This window comes from Rhinoderma darwinii, chromosome 1 (genome assembly GCF_050947455.1).
Source record: "Rhinoderma darwinii isolate aRhiDar2 chromosome 1, aRhiDar2.hap1, whole genome shotgun sequence".
In the NCBI taxonomy this organism is placed as follows: domain Eukaryota; kingdom Metazoa; phylum Chordata; class Amphibia; order Anura; family Rhinodermatidae; genus Rhinoderma; species Rhinoderma darwinii.
Genome location: NC_134687.1, coordinates 379279664 through 379302766, shown reverse-complemented (window position 1 = coordinate 379302766; position 23103 = coordinate 379279664).

Sequence of the window (23103 nt, the reverse complement as noted above, 5' to 3'; positions counted from 1 at the left end):
AACTTTTTTCAGTTGTAAAGTTTCATCCCATCAGATCACAGGTTTCACCAACATGAAGGCTCCATATTCAGGAACTGCAGACACAGGCGACACTGACTAACAACTGACAGGAAACCAGAAGACACACAAGGTAAAATAACAATTACATTCACAGACACACTCTGTCCACCCATATTCATTCCCCTTAAAAGTCACTCCGCCCACTGGACTCCTAAGCCCAGAAAGTACAAAGATTTAAATGAATACATTACAAGTTCTACTGAATCTTTTCCCAGAAAACTATATATCAATCTGCTCAGCTCCTCCTGCTCTATAACTTGGTGCTCATAGATTGGTTAACATTTTTAAGGTGACAGGTTCCTTTTAAAATGTAGGTTACTGTTTGTTTAATGCTATCAAGCAGAAGATTATCTACAGTTTACATACACATAGTAATAATTCCCATTGTAGATATCTTTTGCAGGAGCACAATAAAATGCACAGTGAACATACTGCTAATGTTCCTTTCTAATTGCTTCTGATGACAACATTTTATTATGAATCATTCAGGCATGAATAAATATGTAAATGTTTCCCTTTCCCATGCAAATAAAGTGTTGTAGTTTACTATTAATGTGCCACTAAATCCTTAATGGGTAAAGAAACGCTGTCATTTTGCGGTACTTAACACTTGCTTTCATAGTCATTATAGATTGGCTCAAGTGTCAATATTTTAGATCGACTGCACCAATAATACCAATTGCCTGTGACTTATGAGTGTACTTGGCAGCAAGCAGAAAATACTGATGCAGAATAAAATTAATAGTAGGTTCTATGAAATGTCTTTACTGGGCCTCTGGGACCTTATTATGGTGTCATAAATCTAGCTGTATTTTCCACTATTATTTAATTAGACTCCGTATCCACATATAAATACAACTTTCTGGCTGTTATTTAAATGATAAATCTTCATGTATTACAGTTTAATATTGAGATATTTTATTTTCTTAATGTAGTGGGTTTCTTACAGAACTCCTGAATATTTTATTCTGCCTTTATAATCCATTATTGTGTTTACTGCTCCGACAAAATAAGAATATAATTATTTAGTAGAATAATAATAAGAAAATGCTGTCTGTTACTTTGGATAAGGGCCAAACGACATGACATCATTTCTATTTCTTTACTCTCCATATGCACATGATGTAGTGTAAAGTCAAGTTACTGGTAGATTCCGGTAAATGCAAGTAAAGCTGGCCTAGGTTATGTCCACACAGCAGACACTGGCACGAGGCGGCAAGTTTTTCCAGGAAAATGGCAGCATAATGGAATGAATAAGTGCAATGATACGTTCCTTATCCAGGGTGAACAGCTCAAAATTACACACACATTACAAACATGAGGTTTTGTTAAGATGGCAATGTTTTTTTCCTATAAAAATATAAGTAAATGAAATATTGTTATATATACTTCTCTGGACGTAGACCAAAATAAAAACATGCATTGTGCTGCATTTGGTGAAATAGTGCACAAGAGAAAAAATAAAAGGTTTATATGACAGAGCTAATGTAAAGCTCACCACGCATCACAGGTTTTGGATGGTCAAAAAAGCTATTTAGACAATTATCAGTCGATCGTCGGCATCTTTTAATAACACATATGAGCATGACAGATGCCGACCAAGACAGATATCTGTGGAAAACTTGATCTGTTGTGTTGGATTTTTGCGGTTGTTGTTAAAGAGGCTCTGTCACCAGATTCTCAAATCCCTATCTCCTATTGCATGGGATCGGCGCTGCAATGTAGATAACAGTAACGTTTTAAAAAAAACAAAAAACTTTCATTTTTGGCCAAGTTATGAGCTATATGCAAATGAGGTTTGAAATGGACAACTGGGCGTTTTTTTTTCGTTATGTCCAACTGGGCGTGTATTGTGTTTTTAACTGGGCGTGTTTACGTGTATGACGCTGACCAATTAGTGACCAGTCAGCATCATACACTCATCTCCATTGATTTACACAGCAGCGATGTGCAGCCACATACACAGAGATTTACGTTAATCAAGTGTCCTGATAATGAATACACATGACCTCCAGCCTGGACGTCATGTGTATTCAGAATCCTGACACTTCTGAATCTTTTATTTACCTTCATTTATTTAACAACTGTAGCGCGAATCATGAGCGACACACGGAAGTGCTTCTGCGTGCCGTGCGCGAATTTCACGCACCCATTGACTTCAATGGATGTGTGATGCGTGAAAAACGCTCAAGTATAGGACATGTCGTGAGTTTTACGCATTGGACACATGCTGCGTGAAGGTCACGGAATGTCGGAACGGCCCCATTGACATACATAGGTCTGTGCGATGCGTGTGATTTTCACGCGCGTATCACGGACGTTAAATACGCTCGTGTAAATAAGGCCTAAAGAAAAATGTATGACGCTGACCAATCAGCGTCATACACTTCTCATCGTTCCAGCCCAGCTAATTTCACTGCACACACAGCGTGATCTCGCGAGATCACGCTGTGTGTGCAGTGACAAAAGCTGGGCTGGAACGATGAGAAGTGTATGACGCTGATTGGTCAACATAGGTGATGTTTTCTCTGATTAGAGTCGTTCACTTTCCCTTTTTTCTCCACCCAGCAAAGACCACTAGACCACAGACTTATTTCAGCCAGGACTTGTTAAGACAAGTTAACACATTGATTAAACAGCTGGGTTAACGCCGTTAAAAAAAACGCAAAAAACAATTACAAAACGCCTTTATTTTTTCCATTCCCCCCAAAATAGATCAAATAAAAGTTAACCAATAAGTTCCATGTACCCCAAAACAGTACTAACAAAAAACAAGCCCACATATGGCCACATCGACGAAAAAAAGCTACGTCTTTTTGAAATGCGGCGATGCAAAAACAAATACTTTTTTTTAAAAGGGTTTTTTTTTTTGAAAACATAGTAAAACATTAACTACATATTTAGTATTGCCGCAATTCTAGCGACCCATAGAATAAAGATAACATGTTATTTACACCGCATAGTAAACGGCGTAAATTTTAAACGCAAAAAATAAAAGTTTAACATTTCTGCATCGCTGATTTCTAGCGTGTCCAGGAGTGTTGCAACACTCAAAGCATATGTCCCCCCTCTCACACAAAAAAATGATCTATATACATATGCAGTTATTAAATCATACCTCTATACCAGATGAAATATTACCAGCATACTGTTACTGAACACAATTCCTTATTATAAGACTGATATTACCAATAATGGGACATAATAAAGTCCAAATAATACCGCCACACCATAACCACATAATGACTAAATACCCCCATACTATTACTAAATAATACCTCCAGACCATAACCAGTGACTGAATAATACCGCCATACTGTTACTGAAAAATACCCCCATACTGTTACTGAATAATACCCCCATACTGTTACTGAATAAAAACCACTATACAAAGACCAATATTACCACCATGTAGTGACCATATAGTGGTAGATGCCAGTTATACATAGGAGCTCTGCAGACGATATAAGTGATTACAGCACATTTATATCTAGTGACTCACAGGTGATGTTTTCTCTGATTAGAGTCGTTCACTTTTCCTTTTTTTCTAAATCCGGCAAAGACCACTAGACCACAGACTTATTTCAGCCAGGACTTGTTTCTGCAGAATTTGATACACAGACATGTTGGTTACTCGCTTTTCAAGACTCCTCCCCACATATCCCCCTATGCTCTAAACAAACTCATAATCAACAGTGCCCCAGATGGTAATAATGATCCCTCAGTGCTCGTCACAATAAAAGTGCCCCTCAGTAACCGTGCCCACTTGAAAAAAAAACACCCAGTTGTCTATTAAGAAACGAATTAGCATAAATCTAAAATTGTTCAGAACTTGCTCAAAATTTATAGATTTTCAAAATAAAAACCACTGTTATTATCTACATTACAGCGCTGATCAGATTATGTAGGAGATAGGACACTTATAATCTGGTGACAGAGCCTCTTTAAGTACAGTTCTTGGAAAGTTGTTCATGCCAAATGGCAGATTTGCATCCCCCCAATAGAATCTCAGAATCGGCCACAGATCAAGACAGTGATGGATCCGCAATTTGTTGTTTGGCCAGCTTTAGTGATGGCATATCACTAGAGCATATCACTTCCTGATCCGTGCTGGACTCGTATGCTCACAATCCTCAGTTATATGGGGCAGCAGCGCTAATTAAGAGCTGAGGTTCCTTAACAGATTTATCTTGCACAGTGGTGCTAAGGGCTTGTCCACACGTAACGGAATTGCTGCAGAAATTCAGTTGAAAGTAGCAGACTTCCTGCTGCGGCAAAAACGCACCAGATGGTGACATCTCCTCTGAAAAACGCAGCAGTTCTGTCCACTTTTCGCAGCAGGAATTGACATATGGTACGAAAAATACACACCATGGGTGAATTTCTGCTTGTAATATTTACGCAGCGTGTGGATGAGATTTGTTAAATCTCACCTACTTTGCTGATACTGTATTCTGCTGCATATTTCCCAGGCACTGTGCAGGGAACTGCAACACAGCCCCATCCACTTAAATGGAGTTGTGTTGCAGTTCCCTGCACTGCAGGTGACCAGGATCACAGCTGTGCAAGGAAAAACCCAAAAAGAATTTCAATCTCTTTGGGACCAGTGTGGGTCTCAGAGGTTTGGTCACCGCCAACCTGAACAGACACAAACTGACAGAGTCGATTTGCCGGATTCAATAGTCGACTACGCTATTGAATCCGGCAAAACTATGGATCCGGTGCGCAACAGAGACAAACGGAAACCATGGGCACCGGATCTGTCACCATTGAAATAAATGGTGATGGAAACGGAAACCTTTGCGTCTGCTCAGGGTCCCGTTCTGACGGAAAGCTCAGACGGAACGACAGAATGGGACCCCAACGCAGATGTGAACGAAGCCTTACAGGATAGAAATACCCCTTTAATGAGTAAACAACTTAATAAAGGAAAAGTTTAAATCAAATTTTTTTTATATAAAGCTTTTATATAATAATGCACAGTTAACAAATGTCCCCCTACACTTTAAAATCTTATTTTCTATATAAAAAAATGAATACATCTGTATGTATAAGTTGTTACCAAACTGCATGTCTTAATTAAAAAATATATGGCAATTCAGTTTTATATGTCGAAGGGAACTATTTGATTACTTTTCAACAGATTTATCTCATCTTACTTTAATTTACTCTGCATTTTTATAGGGATTCTGTAATATTTGATTTTAGCAGAAAATACATGTCTTCAAATTACTCAAGAGACATACCAAAGCTCCATGTTAAGAAATAGTCTGCTAACTAAAGCTGATCCAATCTATCTTTTCCTTATTTCTGCCTTGTATTAGAATGCCTTTGTTTCTGCTATTCATCTGCTGATCAGGAAATCTCCCACTGGTGTAATGTAATCTGTCCACTGGCAATATATATAACTACAGAGCCTTTCAGTCTGAAAATGAAATATGAGGTCAGTTCAAAGTCAATCCTAAATTTAAGAAAGAGGAAAGTCTAATATTTTTATACGGAGTGGCACATGTGTCTTGCTTTAAGACTGATTTAAAGATAACGTGACTTTCAACATCATATTGCCTATAAAAGCTATAAATGTGTATAGTGATTCCTGTTTATGTACCTGGCGGGAATATTTGTCAAATCCAGAAAGTAGAAAAAATATTGTGATTACAATTGAACATAGTTTGTCTTTCTCAATGACTAGTAAGCAAACTCTAAAACTGAAAGTTAAACAATGTAAGTTGTTTGCCAATTTATATTTGTAAACATTGGCAAACAAGAAATAGGGCATTACCTTAGGGCACAAAGCATTAGTGGGGTCCACAGCCCTTCACCAAAAAACAGCACCATACATTTTTACAGTGGGTAGAACACCAATTTTCAGACAAAATCACCTGCTATCTGTGAAACAATAAAATCCTTTCTGTCCGAAACCGCCACTATAGGGAGCTTACCGCACACACCTTGTGGGAGCTGTATAAATCCCTACGTAGGAAGCTTCATTTTATGGCAGCTACAGGCAGGGAGAATTGTATCATTTAAAGGGGTTTTCCCACGAAGGACGTTTATGACATATCCACAGGATGAGCTACATTATTTCCGTAACTACCATTCAGTTACATGGTGCTTACGAAAACAGCCTAGCTCAGCGAGCTACGCTGTTTTCACCTTCATGGTCGGAAATGAGCCGACACACACAGAAGTAGAACGGGGTTAAGGGGCCCCGTTCTAGAGACCCGCATCTATCTGACATTTATGACATATTCTGTGGATAAGTCAGAAATGTCCATCGTTGGAAAACCCCATTTAACTATACCTAGCTCTGTTTATAGGGACTCTCCAGCTCTATTACTGGGGACACTTTGGCACATTGGAAATTAATTCAAAGGCATGGCCAATATTTTAGGGGGGGTTTATGTGCCGTAATAAGGCATATGAAAAGCGAGCAACCTATTTGAATCAACGTTCGCAGGTGAAAATCTGCATTGAAGTGTTCATGTCTTACCTCATATGCTACATTGTGATAATTGTTAACTATTATGTACTACATTTTTCAGTGAGATATTTAAAAAAATCTGCATCTAAAATCTGCAAGATAACCATGCAGATTTTGATCCAAATTTTGCTAATACAATGTGTTTGAAATCTGAAATAAAAAAAAGCATGCTGAAAATCTGAAATCCTGCAGTATGTACTGAAATTGTTTTGTACTGTACATTTGTTTAGTATTTTGCCTTGTGTATACTTTATATTTGGTTTTGAAAAAATTAATAAAAAATACATGCAAATTCTGCACCAAAACAGTGTGTACAAGTCCTTTGATGTAAAACCAGTTTAGCTTCATGACGTCATAGGTGATCTCTGACCTGCCGGTTTGGTGGTTTTTTTTCTTGTTTTTTTGCTTGTTTGTTGCAAATAACCTGGTGTATTTAAGATGTCCTTTGTACTGTAACTACATGGCCTGATGAAGACGCATGTCCTGCGTCGAAACGCGTAGCCTTATTACATTAAGTTACCGTTACTATTATATCAGACTACTTAATTGTTTAGCAATGCCATTTGGGGCCATATAAGAAAAAAAAAACTGGGAAAAAAAAGCAGCAGCGTTCAGTTAGTGCAGGGTGCAAAGTTCCTGTTCCTGTTCGGACATACGACCAATGTCCAAAATTACCCAGCATAATCCAAAATACAAGACAGCACTCCAAATTCAGTGAAAAAATAGGATCACTTTAATCATCACTTGCAACGTTTCTGCCCTACTCCATGGGGCCGTTCTCAAGCAAGAAAGGCCCCATGGAGTAGGGCTGAAACGTCGCAAGTGATGATTAAAGTGATCCTTTTTTTCACTGAAATACTTATATATATTTTTATCTTGTACATTACTTATCCTATATCTTGTGGCAACAAACTATTTTTGTTGCCAGTATTTTTGGACACTGGCTTCAGCTTTACACGTGGATGCTGTAAATTTCCTAACCAGTGTTGTGCCTGTGTCTGCACAACTCTCCAAGGTGAGCATATTGCTCTCCTCATTTCTATTATCCCTCCTTGCGAAATCCGCACCATGTGGCACCATGCTTTGTGTTTTTCTCTCTTTTAGTTCACTGTATACAAGGGGGGTTCTGTGTGGCACTATATAAAAGGAGGGGTTCTGTGTGGCGCTATATACAAGGGGGGGCCGCTGTGTGGCATTATATACAAGGGGGGGGGGGTTCTGTGTGGCACTATTTACAAAGTGGGTTTTGTGTGGCACTATATACAAGGGGGGGTTCTGTGTAGCACTATATACAAGGGAGGGGGATCTATGTAGCACTATATACACTATGGTGTGGCGGTATTATTTGGACCTTATATTGTGTCATTATTGGTAATATCGGTCTTATAATAGTGAGTTGTGTTCAGTAACAGTATGCAGGTAATATTTCATCGGGTATATTGGTATGATTTAATAACTGTATATGTATATAGATAATTTTTTTGTGTGAGAGGGGGGACATATGCTTTGGGTCTTGCAACACTCCTGGACACGCTAGAAATCAGCGATGCAGAAATGTTTCACTTTTATTAACATTTAAAAAAATAGCTATTCCAGCATTCTTTTTTGCGTTTAAAATTTACGCCGTTTACTATGCGGTATTTGTTTTTGCATCGCCGCATTTGAAAGAGCCGTAACTTTTTTTTTTCCTGTTGATGTGGCCATATGTGGGCTTGGTTTTTGTTAGTACTATTTTGGGGAACATGGAACTTATTGATTAACTTTTATTTGATATATTTTGAGGGGAATGGAAAAAATAAAGGAATTTTGTAATTGTTTTTTGCTGTTTTTTTCAACGCTGTTAACCCGGCTGTTTAATCAATGTGTTAACTTGATAGTACAAGTTGTTACAATTGCGGCAATACATATATGTGTATTGCTTTTTTTTTACACTTTTAATAAACTGTAATCTTTTCTTTTTTTTTCATAAACTTTATTGAACTGTTTTTAATATATATATGTTTTAGTCCCACTAGGGATATAATGCTTTGGTGTACATACTGAACTGACAGGCAATCTATTAGGCTATGATGGCAGACCTGGGGGCCTTTATTAGGTCCCCGGTTGCCATGGAAACACATCAGCCCCATTTTTCACATTTACATTTTTTCCTCCCCACCTTCCAAAAGCCATAACTTTTTAATTTTTTCATTGATATGGCCCTATGAGGGCTTGACTTTTGTCGGGACGAGTTGTAGTTTTTCATGGAATCATTTATTGTACCATATAATGTACTAGGAGAATTAAAAACACAGCGATTCCTCCACTGTTTTTTTGCGCTTAGTTTTTATGGAGTTCACCATGCAATTAAAATAACATGTTACCTTTATTCTGCGGGTCAATACAATTACAGTGATAGTATATATTTTTTTTTTTATATTTTATTACTTTTACAAGGAAAAAACGTGTAAATTTATTTTGTGTTGCCAAATTCTGAGAGCCATAACTTTTTTATTTTTCCGTCGATTTAGCGGTATGAGAGCTTTGGGCCTCTTCACATCAGCGTTGGGCTTACGCTCATCTGTTCTATTCGATCTTTCTGTCAGAGAAACCGATGAACAGAAAGCCATAGCTTCCGTTTGTATTACTATTGATTACAATGCTAATGCTGCCATTGCAGATGGTTTCCATTTGTTTCTATTCCAGTTTTTTTTTTCCACAGAAACAGTAGTCGACTGAAATGGAATCATTACCATTGAAATCAATGCTAATGCAAACAGAAGCTATGATTTCCGTTTGGCTTTCCGTTCATTGGTTCCTTTGACGGAAGGGTTGAACATTACCAACGCTGATGTGAAAAGACCCTTATTTTTTGCAGGATGAGTTGTAGTTTTTAATGGTACCACATGCAAGTTTTTGATTACTTTTTATTCTATTTTCTGTGGGAGATGAGGTGACCAAAAAACAGTGATTCTGGCGGTTTACTTTTTTTTTGCATGTTTCAATGTTATATTGTAATAGTTTCGACTTTTACGGATGCGGCGATACCAATTATGTTTATTTTATTTTTATTTTTCAATGCTTTAGGGGGAAAATGGAAAAATATTTTTTTCAACCTTTAATATTTTTTTTGTACATAAAAAAAACCCTTTAACTATTTTTACTAGTCCCCCTAGGGGACTTGAACCAGCGATCGCTCGCACTATATAATGCAATGCTAATGTATTGCAGTATATCGAGTTTCTGACTGGCTGGAGGCAGGACTTAAAGGAAACTTTGTCAGAACTTTTCATCAGTGGGGGTCTGAGCACTGAGACCCCACCGATCGCTAAAACGAAGTGGCAGAAGCACTCGGGTGAGCGCTGAGCCACTTCGTTTCTGTTCGGCTTTACTCGGAAAGCCAAGCAATTGGTGTACGGCACAATAGAAAGTCTATATGCCGTACACTAACTGCTCAGCGTTTCGAAAAAAGCAGATCAGAATCGAAGCGGCAGTGCTCACCCGAGCGCTCCTGCTGCTTCGTTTTAACGATCGGTGGGGGTTTCAGTGCTCAATCTCCCACCGATCAAAACTTCCAACATGTCACTATGACATGTCAAAAGTTTTCTGAAAGTTTAGTTACCCTTTAATAGGGGTACAAAGATGGCAGACCTAGGCACCTTCATTAGGCCCCCAGGCTGCCATAACAACCATCGGCACCTCACAATCGAGTTGCGGGGGTCGCACCCTCTTCCTTTTTAATTCATTGCTTTTTATTATTAAATTATGTAAAACATTACATGTCATAGAATCACATACCGTATAACATTCAGTAGAAATACATATGATCTCCCCCTTCCCTCACCCTCCCCCCAACTCCCCAACTTATTCAAACCTCTACTCCCAGAGGAGTAGCTGGGTTCTCCAGCACCCGGGGCAAAAATTCAGTTTGGCGCCCCCCAAACATATTTCCCGACATATCATGCCCCCTCGACATGTTTTTTCTACCAATCAATGAGGTGACATTTTTTGTGTAACTCGAGCATAAAACCATTTGTACATTTTACAACTAATATAGTTCTATATACAGCATCAGAACCAAGCTCAGTACATGTATACAGCGCCAGAATAAAGCAGAGTACATATATACAGCACCAGATCAAGCTCAGTACATATATACAGCACCAGAACAAAGCACAGTACATAAATACAGCACAAGAACCAAGCTCAATATACACTACCGTTCAAAAGTTTAGGGTCACTTAGAAATGTCCTTATTTTTGAAAGAAAAGCACAGTTTTTTTCAATGACGATAACATTAAATAAATCAGGAATACACTCTATACATTGTTAATGTGCTACATGACTATTCTAGCTGCAAACGTCTGTTTTTTAATGCAATATCTACATAGGTGTATAGAGGCCCATTTCCAGCAACCATCACTCCAGTGTTCTAATGGTACATTGTGTTTGCTAACTGTCTTAGAAGGCTAATGGATGATTAGAAAACACTTGAAAACCCTTGTGCAATTATGTTAGCACCGCTGTAAACAGTTTTGCTGTTTAGAGGAGCTATAAAACTGACCTTCCTTTGAGCTAGTTGAGAATCTGGAGCATTACATTTGTGGGTTCGATTAAACTCTCAAAATGGCTAGAAAAAGAGAGCTTTCATGTGAAACTCGACAGTCTATTCTTGTTCTTAGAAATGAAGGCTTCCAAAATGGAGTCACATCTCAGGGGTTTCTACTGTACGGGTACCTCAGGGGCTCTGCAAATGCGACATGGCGCCCAAAAAACAATCAACCAAAATCTACATGCCAAGTAGCACTCCTGCCAGAATCTGGGCAATAAGTATTGATTTGTGTTTCTCTCGTAAAATCTTCTGGGTTACAGAAAAAACTGTATTACAAATGAATTTCATTAAAAAAAAATTGACATTTGTAAATTTCACCTCTACTTTGCTTTATTTCCTGTGAAATGCCTAAAGGGTTCAAATACTTTCTGAATGCTATTTTGAATACTTTAAGGTGTGCAGTTTTTTAAATGGGGTGATTTTTTGGGACTTTCTAATATATAAGACCCTCAAAGCCACTTCAGAACTGAACTGGTCCCTGAAAAAATAGCCTTTTGAAATTTTCTTGAAAATGCAAGAAATTCTAGCTAAAGTTCTAAGCCTTGTAACGTCCTAGAAAAATAAAAGGACGTTCAAAAAACGATGCAAACATAAAGTAGACATATAGGAAATGTTAACTAGTAACTATTTTGTGTGGTATTACTATCTGTTTTACAAGCAGATACATTACAATTTAGAAAAATGCAGTTTTTTGCAAATTTTCTCTACATTTTGGTGTTTTTTACAAATAAATATTGAATTTAACGACAACATTTTTTCAGTATCATAAAGTACAACATGTCACGAGAAAACAATCTCAGAATCGCTTGGATAGGCAAAAGCATTCTGGAGTTATTACCACATAAAGTAACACATGTCAGATTTGCAAAAATCGGCTGTGTCCACAAGGCCAAAACAGGCTTAGACACTAAGCGGTTAATGGGAGAATTACCCTCCCCCTTCTATGAGAGAGGGTCTTATAGTACTGATCCCCAAGCCCCGTAAAGATCCCAAAGATTGTGGCTCATACCGGCCTATTTCACTTCTCAATTGTGATCGTAAAATATTAGCCAAAATACTTGCAATGCGTCTGAAAAACATTCTCTCTCATCTTATGCATCCAGACCAATCTGGTTTCATGCCAGGGAAGGCCACTGATGTTAACCTTCGAAGGCTATTTACTAACATATCATCGATTGTAGGATCAACTGGCTCCAGAATTGTTGAGTCTTTGGACCTTGGGAAGACGTTTGACTGGGTAAAGTGGTCTTAACTGTGGTCTGTGCTAGGTAAATTTGGATTTGGACCCAGGTTTATCCGATTGGTGCAGTTATTATACTCCCAACCTATGGCGAGTGTTAAAACCAATTGTCACATCTCGCCCTCATTCACACTTGCCCGAGGGACTAGAAGGGTTGCCAAATATCCCCTTCCCTTTTTGCATTGGACATTGAGCCATTAGCACTAGCTAATGGCACTAGCTAATTAGCACTAGCCTCTCCTGATTTAAAGGGTTTTGAGATGGGTGAAAAGGAGGAACGTGTCTCTGTCTACGCGGATGATGCGCTACTATTCCTGAATGATCCAGGTCCATCCCTACAGGAGATGTTATCTCTGTTTGATAAGGTTTGATCAGGTAAAACTTATCTTGGTATAGTGATTAGCTCAGATTTTTGCACCTTTATACCTGATAATATCACTCCTTTGGTACAATGTCTTCAGATAGACTTTGAAAAATGGAAACACCTCCCCCTCACAGTTACAGGAAGAGGAGAAAAAGACAACACACGGCGCCACATAGTGCAGATTATCCACGTATCATTGGTCAAATATAAGGTGAATTATACTCACCTATCAGGCACAACACTGATGAAAGGCATGAATCAGCCTACACGTTAATTACCGCTGTTTGGGATGTGTTGGAAGCAGACACACCCTGGGTGTGTGTAGGCAGATCAAGGATACAGCTGCTGCCCAGGTCCAAACCAGTAAATGGAAATTCACCGCGAGGTATAGAGTAAAAAAGGAAGGAAAAAAAGGACCAAAATTGCTAGGCACTGCTATAATTAACTTATTTAATGGATGACATGAAATACAGGCTACGCGTTTCGACGTAGGACATGCGTCTTCATCAGGCCATAAATATATAGTAGAAAACAAACATCTCATATATATATATACATATCAATCCCCAAAAAAGAACCAATCACAGGGGGGAAATGGGAAGGGGACAAAGGAAACTCCGGAAGAGCAGAGTTGCACATATAATCCCGCTTGGACAAGAAAGTTCATTAATAAAATATAGAATAGATTCATAAGTTAATCATAAAGAATTAGTTATAAAATCAAAGTTATGTGTCAAATTTCTGAATAGCAATAAAAGTATTGAACAGAAATGAAGAATGAAATAAGCGCACTCTAAAATTATTGGTAAAACATGGACCATATTAAAAAACAACATATAGTAACATTAATTAAAAACAAATAAGAAATGTGACAATTTAATACAATGATTCTAGAATAAATTCATGATATTATAAACATTATTATACTCACAAGAGACCAAAATCCAATTATACGCTAAAGAGGAGACAAATAGCGCCCCCGTTGCCATAACGACACCTGTCACACAAGATAGCCGAAATAGGCGAGAGAAAGCGTATTATATTGAAGAAGAAGTGTATTGTATTAGAAATAGAGCTTATCATACTCCATTGTTAATGATGACTATAATCAAACCATGTATACAAATATATATATAATTATAATAAAGACTGACATAAAAAATTAACTAGCTTTTTCAGTGAGAGCAAGTTTGAAACCATTTTGCGGTAAACAGAAAATCAATAGAGAAATGATTAGAAAAGTTATGCATGTAGGAAAATATATGTTATATACATTTTCATTTCATATTATATATATGTAATGCCGGGGTAGGGAGACAGACAGGTGAGCCCTAATCTACCCGCCACTCAGTCCCTGCCTACTTGCAAAGGCCCGTCCTAGGCGACGGCGTACAACTGGGCGACGGTCCCTACGCTCACTATGTGCACGACAGACAAACAGACAAGGGTACACAGAAGCTAGGGGAACGGGGCAGTGCCCACGGCAACACCGTGAGCAACAAGAGTAGTGAATGACCCGAGTCAAACCAGGAGTGTATGAGGTACCAAACGCAGAACAGGAGAGTAGTGAATGAGCCGAGTCAAACCAGGAGTGTACGAGGTACCAAACGCAGAGCAGGAGAGTAGTGAACGAGCCGAGTCAAACCAGGAGTGTACGAGGTACCAAACGCAGAGCAGGAGAGTAGTCAGTAAGCCAGGGTCTATATGGAGCAGAGGACAAAAGTACAAGCAGCAGCAGCAGAGCCAGGAAACAGACAGAATAACAGGCAAAGGAGGAGCAGGAAGTGAAGGTATAAATAGACAGAGGGCGGGAGCTAGCTCCATCTGGCCAGGCTGTGATAGGCTCTCCCACTCCTCAGCCTCCCAGCCTGATTGGTAGAAGGAGGGGGTCACTCGATCAGACTTAGGAGCAGGTGCAGACTGACTAACCACGGGCGTCGACACAGAAGCTGTGTCTGGCAGATCCTTTACAATATATTTGAAAGAAAAAATTAAATATTTTAGTTTAAAGAGGACTCACTGATGTCATTTAGACCTTCAGGGTGCAATGTACAAAGTTTGTATATCCAATAATTTTCTCTCTGTTTTAGGCGTATAAATCTATTGGTATAATCTGCAGGTATTTGTTCTATTGGAGTGATACTTATGCACTCAAAATTACAATTGTGCTTATACAGACAGTGTCAGGAGACACTTTGTTTGGGAAATCCTCTATTCACATTTGACCTGTGTTTATTGATCCTATTGCCTATGGTCTGAGTTGTGCGTCCTAAGTATTGCAATTTGCACATGCACTGTAAAAGATAAATGACATATTCACTCCCACAATTTAAAAAACTTTTAATAGAAAAATATTCTAGTGTGACCATGGAAATAAAATTTGTTGTTTTGTGTGTAATGTTAGAACAACAAAGGCATCTTGGTTGCCCACAACGGAAAGATCCCAAAACTGTTGGGTGTATTTTTGAAATATGGTGTCTATTATTATTTTGCAATTTTCTTGGGGCCAATAAATTCTTCAGGGTTTTGGATCTTCTAAACGTAACCTTGGGTATAGGTGGTAGTGACCCCTTTAGAACCGAATCATTACAGAGGATATGCCAATGTTTTTGTAAAATTGACCTAATGGATTTGCTCCCAGTATTAAAAGACGTGATAAAATTATACTTATGATTAAAAGAGTCAACTTTCTTTACATCCACTACTTTGATACAATCTTCTTGAGTAATTTTCATCGCTTTATATTGTGCCCCCTCAATTAGACTATTCGGAAAGTGTTTTTCCTTAAACCTTTTTCTTAAAGGGAACCTGTCACCAGCATTTCACCTATTAAACCAGCACTACCTGGTGGTAGTGGGTGAAAAATTATTTCCATATAACCTATAATTGTCTTCTTAGTCAGCTATGTAGCTTTAGTATTCAGTTTTTTAGTGTTCTCTAACCGTATGCCAATGAGCAGAAAAGAGTCAGATCTTCATTTGAAAAGAGTCATATCTTCATTCCTCAAGTCTTTCCGAGTTTACCCCGCCTCCTTACTTTTGATTGACAGCTCTTTGCCTTACCCCAGCACACAAAATCCCGCGCTTGTGCATTGATGTCCTCTTCTGGTGTGTGCGCACAAAGGGACACCGGATTATTACAATAAAAGGCGCAAAATGTTTGCAGGCCGTTATTTACAGTCGGAGAAGGAGTTTAGGAGAGGGGACAATGGCAATGAACTTTTGATAACAGCGGCCAGTGAGGAATAAGTAAAGTTCAATAGGTGAAATGCTGGTGACAGGTTCCCTTTTAAGATCTGGCATTCATTTTTAAAATCTTTTGAATTCATTTGGCATTAGACTAAAATATTTAATTTTTTCTTTCAAATATATATAATATGAAATGAAAATGTATATAACATATATTTTCCTACATGCATAACTTTTCTAATCATTTCTCTATTGATTTTCTGTTTACCGCAAAATGGTTTCAAACTTGCTCTCACTGAAAAAGCTAGTTAATTTTTTATGTCAATCTTTTATTATAATTATATATATATTTGTATACATGGTTTGATTATAGTCATCATTAAAAATGGAGTATGATAAGCTCTATTTCTAATACAATACACTTTCCTCTTCAATATAATACGCTTTCTCTCGCCTATTTCGGCTATCTTGTGTGACAGGTGTCGTTATGGCAACGGGGACGCTATTTGTCTCCTCTTTAGCGTATAATTGGATTTTGGTCTCTTGTGAGTATAATAATGTTTATAATATCATGAATTTATTCTAGAATCATTGTATTAAATTGTCACATTTATTATTTGTTTTTAATTAATGTTGCTATATGTTGTTTTTTAATATGGTCCATGTTTTACCAATAATTTTAGAGCGCGCTTATTTCATTCTTCATTTCTGTTCAATATTTTTATTGCTAGTCAGAAATTTTACACATAACTTTGATTTTATAACTAATTCTTTATGATTAACTTATGAATCTATTCTATATTTTATTAATGAACTTTCTTGTCCAAGCGGGATTATATGTGCAACTCTGCTCTTCCGCAGTTTCCTTTGTCCCCTTCCCATTACCCCCCTGTGATTGGTTCTTTTTTGGGGATTGATATGTATATATATACACGAGATGTTTGTTTTATACTATATATTTATGGCCTGATGAAGACGCATGTCCTGCGTCGAAACGCGTAGCCTGTATTTCATGTCATCCATTAAATAAGTTAATTATAGCAGCGCCTAGCAATTTTGTTCCTTTTTCCTTCCTTTTTTACTCTCACAGTTACAGGCAGAAATAATTTGTTTAAAATTAAGTCACTGCCTAGATACTTGTACCTCTTTCATAATTCTCCAATATGGTTACTGTTATTCCTGTACTCTAATATTGATAAAGATCTTAGATCTTTTATTTGGGCAGGAGGTACTCCTAGAATTGCTTTGGGCACACTACAGTTACCCACTGGGCAGGGTGGGCTTGCCCTCTAGAATTTATACCTTTACTTCCTTGCTAGTCAACTGGTTTACGTGTGGTGGTGGTTTACCCATAGGCACTTTAACCTCTGTACGGAGCTGGAAGCTTCACTTATTGGTTCCTATAAAGCCCTGGTGAACTCTTTATATAGACAGGCTCCCCTTCCAGGACACGTACTCACAATCCCAATGAAAACTACTCTGAAAGTCTGGCAGAGATCAATGCTGCTCTTTAACTCAGATGAGATGTACTTGTCACCTAGGACACCACTCTGGTATAATCCGCTTCTGGCGCAGTTAAGAGTCCTCCCTAACCCTGATGATGTGGTAATAGAAGACAAAGTAGCTACTTTTGTAGATTTTCGGTCCAAACATCAGATCCCGTCTCATCTTAGGTTCCGTTATTTCCAGCTTAGACATGCCCTCTGGTCGCAATTTGCAGGTTATACTGTTAGACTTTGTACAATCCTGGTGGAGGATTGGGTGACGCAGGAGACGTTACAGAGGCTCTGTCACCAGATTATAAGTGCCCTGTCTCCTACATAATCTGATCGGCGCTGTAATGTAGATAACAGCAGTGGTTTTTATTTTGAAAAACTGTCATTTTTGAGCAAGTTATGAGCTAGTTTAGATTTATGCTAATGACTATCAATGGACAACTGGGCGTGTTTTTACTTTTTACCAACTGGGTGTTGTACAGAGGAGAGTATGAGGCTGACCAATCAGTGACTAATCAGTGTCCTACACTTCTCATTGTTCCAGCCCAGCATGATCCACAGCACAGTGTAATTGTGCAGTGAAAGAAGTAAACACGCCCAGATGTAACAAACACAATACACGCCCAGTTGGAAATAAGAGAAAACACGCCCAGTTGTCCATTAGAAAGGCTCATTTGCATAAATATAAAATTGCTCATAACTTAGCCAAAAATGATCGTTTTAAAAAACAAAACAAAAACGTTACCGTTATCTACATTGCAGCGCCGATCACAGGCAATAGGAGATAGGGATTTGATAATCTGTGACAGAGCCTCTTTAAACCATTATCCATGCTTTATAGGCAGTTGTTAACTGATCGTTGGTCTCAGACCTTTTCTTCTGTCTCTACAGACAATCATAAAGGAAATGCTATCTGCTCTAACAGGTCCCCTGATATCTACAAGAGCTCGACTTATTCAGTTAAAATTATTTCACTAAATTTATTACACCCCTTCCAAATTATTTAGAATGGGATGTATACCTACTCCTGTCTGTCCATGGTGCCACGGAGCTGAGGGCTTTTTCCTACATATGTTCTGGGAATGTCCGATTATTAATAATTTCTGGGCTGAGGTAATGGAATTTCTTGAGCTTAAAGTAGGACTCCCTTGTATACTTGAACCCAGAACTTGTCTTTTATTATTGGTAGAGGAAATTATACCTACTATAGCTGTTAGATCTCTTAAAACACTCCTATTGTTCTATGCTAAAAAAACAACTATACTCCTACATTGGAAGCATCCAAAGGTTCCTACATTGTTAGCATGGATTACTTTGGTAAATTCTACCTTGCCACTTTTTAAACTTACTTATGAAGCATGTAGATGCCCTGATGAATTTATGGAAGTGTGGAGCTCTTGGATAGCCAACCCTCGTACTAGCTCATAACTTGACATTGCTTGGAACTGGAATTTGCTGACGTCTTTCTGCTGTCCCCCGTTCCTCCACTAAACTCTACCATTAACTGGTCCTCACCAGATTTTATTTTATATTTTCTTCTGATATGCTAAGGCTGTTTGTTCAGGTTTTCTTTTTTATTTTATTTTATTTTTTTTTTGTTTTGTTTTGTTTTCTTTTCTTACTATATATACCTATTGATGTATGAAGAAATATATCCGTATGTTCTTGTTAATAATTGACCATGTACACTTGGTACTGCTGTATTGTTTGCAACATTATTTTGTACCTTTACATTTTGTAACGCTGTTTGATATGAGGTCTTAATAATTTCCTTTAACCCTTTCAGGACTGAGCTCATTTTGACCTTCAGGACCAGCCCCATTTTTTCAAATCTGACATGTGTCAATTTATGTGGTAATAACTCTGGAATTCTTTTACCTATCCAAGCTATTCTGGAATTGTTTTCTCGTGACATACTGTACTTTATGTTAGTGGAAAAATTTGGTCAATGAATTCATTGCTTATTTGTGAAAAACACCAAAATGTAAAGAAAATGTGCAAAAATTATGATTTTTCTAATTTTAAATGTATCTGCTTGTAAAACAGATAGTAATACCACACAAAATAGTCACTATTTTACATATTCCATATGTCTTCTTTATGTTTGCATTGTTTTTTAAACAATCTTTTATTTTCCTAGGACGTTACACGGCTTAGAACTTTAGCAACAATTTCTCTGATTTTCAAAAAAATGAGGGCCTTATATACTGGATAGACCCCATAAATCACCCCATTTTAAAAACTGCACCTCTCAAAGTATTCAAAACAGCATTCAGAAAGTTTCTTAACCCTTTAGGCGTTTCACAGGAATTAAAGCAATGTAGAGGGGAAATTTACAAATTTTTCTGTAACACAGAAAGTTTTACCAGAGAAATGCAACTTAATATTTATTGCCCAGATTCTGCAGTTTTTAGAAATATCTGACATGTGGCCCTAGTGCACTAATGGACTGAAACACCGGCCTCAGAAGCAAATGAGCACCTAGAGAATTTTGGGGCCTCCTTTTTATTAGAATATATTTTAGGCACCATGTCAGGTTTGAAGAGGTCTTGTGATTCCAAAACAGTGGAAACTCCCCAAAAGTGACACTGTTTTGGAAACAACACACCTCAAAGAGTTTATCTAGAGGTATACTTAGCATCTTGACCCCACAGGTCTTTTGCTAAAGTTATTGGAGTTAGGCCTCATTTTCACGAACGTGATATACGTCTGTGCGACGCGCGTGCTTTTCACGCGGGTCGCACGGACCTATACAAGTCTATGGGGGCATGCAGACAGTCCGTGAGTTTTGCTCAGCGTGAGTGCGCTGAAAAAAACTCACGACATGTTCTAAATTTCTGCGTTTTTCGCGCATCACACACCCATTCAATGGGTGCGTGAAAACCACGAAGGTCGCACAGAAGCACTTCCGTGCGAACTGCGTGATTCGCGCAAGAGCTGTCAAACTCTGAATGTAAACAGAAAAGCACCACGTGCTTTTCTGTTTACAAACATCCAAATGGAGTGTCTTAGAGATGAGCGAACCCGGACAATCGAACCGAACTTCACAGGGTTCGGCCAAACTCGTTTTGACCGAACCCGGCAAAAAAAATTCCGGTACGCGACGTCAGGAGACAGTCACTGTCCAGGGTGCTGAAAGAGTTAAACTGGTTCAGCACCCTGGACAGTGACTTCCGATCACAATATACATGAACGTGTAAAAAAAAAAAAGAAGTTCTGACTTACCGATAACTCCCGGCATCTTCCTCCAGTCTGACCTCCCGGGATGACAATTCAGTCCAAGTGACAGCTGCAGCCAATCACAGGCCAAGCACAGGCTGCAGTCAATCACAGGCTGCAGTTGTCACATGGACTGCCGCGTCATCCAGGGAGGTGGGGCCGGATGTCAAGAGAGGCGCATCACCAAGGCAACGGCCGGGAGACCGGACTGGAGGAAGCAGGAAGTTCTTGGTAAGTATGAACGTCTTTTTTTTATTCACAGGTTGCTGTATATTGTGATCGGAATTCACTGTCGAGGGTGCTGAAAGAGTTACTGCCGATCAGTTAACTCTTTCAGCACCCTGGACAGTGACTGACGTTGACTAGCCTCATCTCTATGATGGCAGCTGCGTGAAAATCACGCAGCCGCGCATCATACACTGATGACCCACGGAGCTGTCAAGTGCCTTTTGCGCACGCAAAACGCTGCATTTTTTTTGCGTGTGCAAAACGCACACACTCGTGTAAATGAGGCCTTAGTCTGTGAATATGAAAATCTACTTTTTTTTCTGAAAAAACATAGAAATGTTTAATTTTTACAAGGAATAAAGAATAAAAAGCACCCAAAAACTTGTAAAGCTATTTCTTCCGATTATGGAAATACCCCATATGTGGTCATAAACTCCTGTTTGGAACCATGGCAGAGCTCAGAAGGGAAGGAGCGCCATTTAGCTTTTAGAGCGCAGATTTTGCTGGATTGGTTTTCGGTGCCATGTCGCGTTTGCAATGCCTTGGAGGGACCAAAACAGTGGAAACCCCCTAAAGGTGACCCCATTTTGGAAACTACTCCCCTCAAGGAATTTTTCTAGGGGTATAGTTAGCATTTTTACCCCACAGGTTTTTTGCTGAATTTAGTGGAATTAGACCGTGAAAATGAAAATATACTCTTTTTCTGAAAAAATATAGAAATGTTTATTTTTTACAATGAATAAAGAAGAAAAAGAACGCCAAAATTTGTGAAGCAATTTCTCCTGATTACGACAATACCCCACATGTGGTAATACACTGCTGTTTGGTCCCACGGCAGAGCTCAGAATGGAAGGAGCGCTATTTGGAACTCAAATTTAGCTGGAATAGTTTTCGGGTGACATGTCGCATTTGCAAAACCCATGAGGTACCAAAATAGTGGAAACACCCCAAAACTAACCCCATTTGGGAAACTACACCCCTTAAGGAATTTAACTAGTGGTATAGTGAGCATTTAGACCCCACAGGTCTTTTGCAGAATTTATTAGAATTAGGCCGTGAAAATGAATATCAAAATTTTTTCCACTAAACTGTTGAATTTTTTCATTTTCACAAAGGATAAAGGAGAATTTTTTTTTCATTTTCAGTGGTGTGAGGGCTTATTTTTTGCGGGAGGAATTTTAGTTACTAGGGACACCATTTAAAGTACCATTTAATGTACTGGGAAACGCAAAATAAAAATTTTTGTAGGCTGAAATTGGAAACAGCTGCGATTCATCCATTGTTTTTTGGGTTTCATTTTTACGGCTTTCCCCGTGCGGTAAAAACGACAACTTAAATTTTTTCTGAGACTTAATACGATTAAGGTGATACCAAATTTATGAGCTAAACACAAGAAATGGTTATAAACCATACCTAATAGAAATCCCAAAATATGCAATCCATATATAGCACGGTGCCGTTTCGGAGAGCAACAATTCAAAAAGAAAAAAACAAAAAATATTTTCCAAAACATACCAGGCACTCTTTGGGATAAGAATAATTTTATATAAATTTTTATTAAATTCCATATAAAAATATATTTTAAAGATTTTTCATATATAAATATATCTCTTTCCTCTTTTATCCATAATACAAAGATTTTTTATAGGAAAAGAAAAGGGTTTGAGAAAACACATTTGTTTCAAACTAGATGTACATAATTTAAAAAAAAAAAAAAATGTCTCCTGGCCAGGATACCAACACAGACTTTTATAACATTACTGCCATTAATTTATCCCCCTCTAAACACAATGACATGTCATGATGAGATATCTAGGTAATAGGTGTTCTATACATAAGCCAAAATCAGACCCATATAAGAGATTAGCTATAAGAACCGGTTCTGAAGATTTTTTATTTTTTTTTATTTTATCCAGACACCATTGGTCTCCGTTCACACTTGCGCTTTTTTCTTTTTACTCCTTTTCTAATTTTGGTCCGAAACCAACAGAAACAGTTCCTCTTGTGTGATAGCAATGCAATTGTATATAAGGAGTTAAATATTCATCTTTAAATCTTCCTATACTCGGGGGCAGCCGAGATTTCACCCAAAGGTGAGCAAATTTAAGCAATGGAGCACGCTCCTACATTTAAGAGTCGGAATCCTGCTATGCTGGTATCCACGTTAAATTTTTATTCAGACACCATTGGTCTCAGTTCACACTTGCAGTTTTTGCTTTTTCCTCCTTCTTTT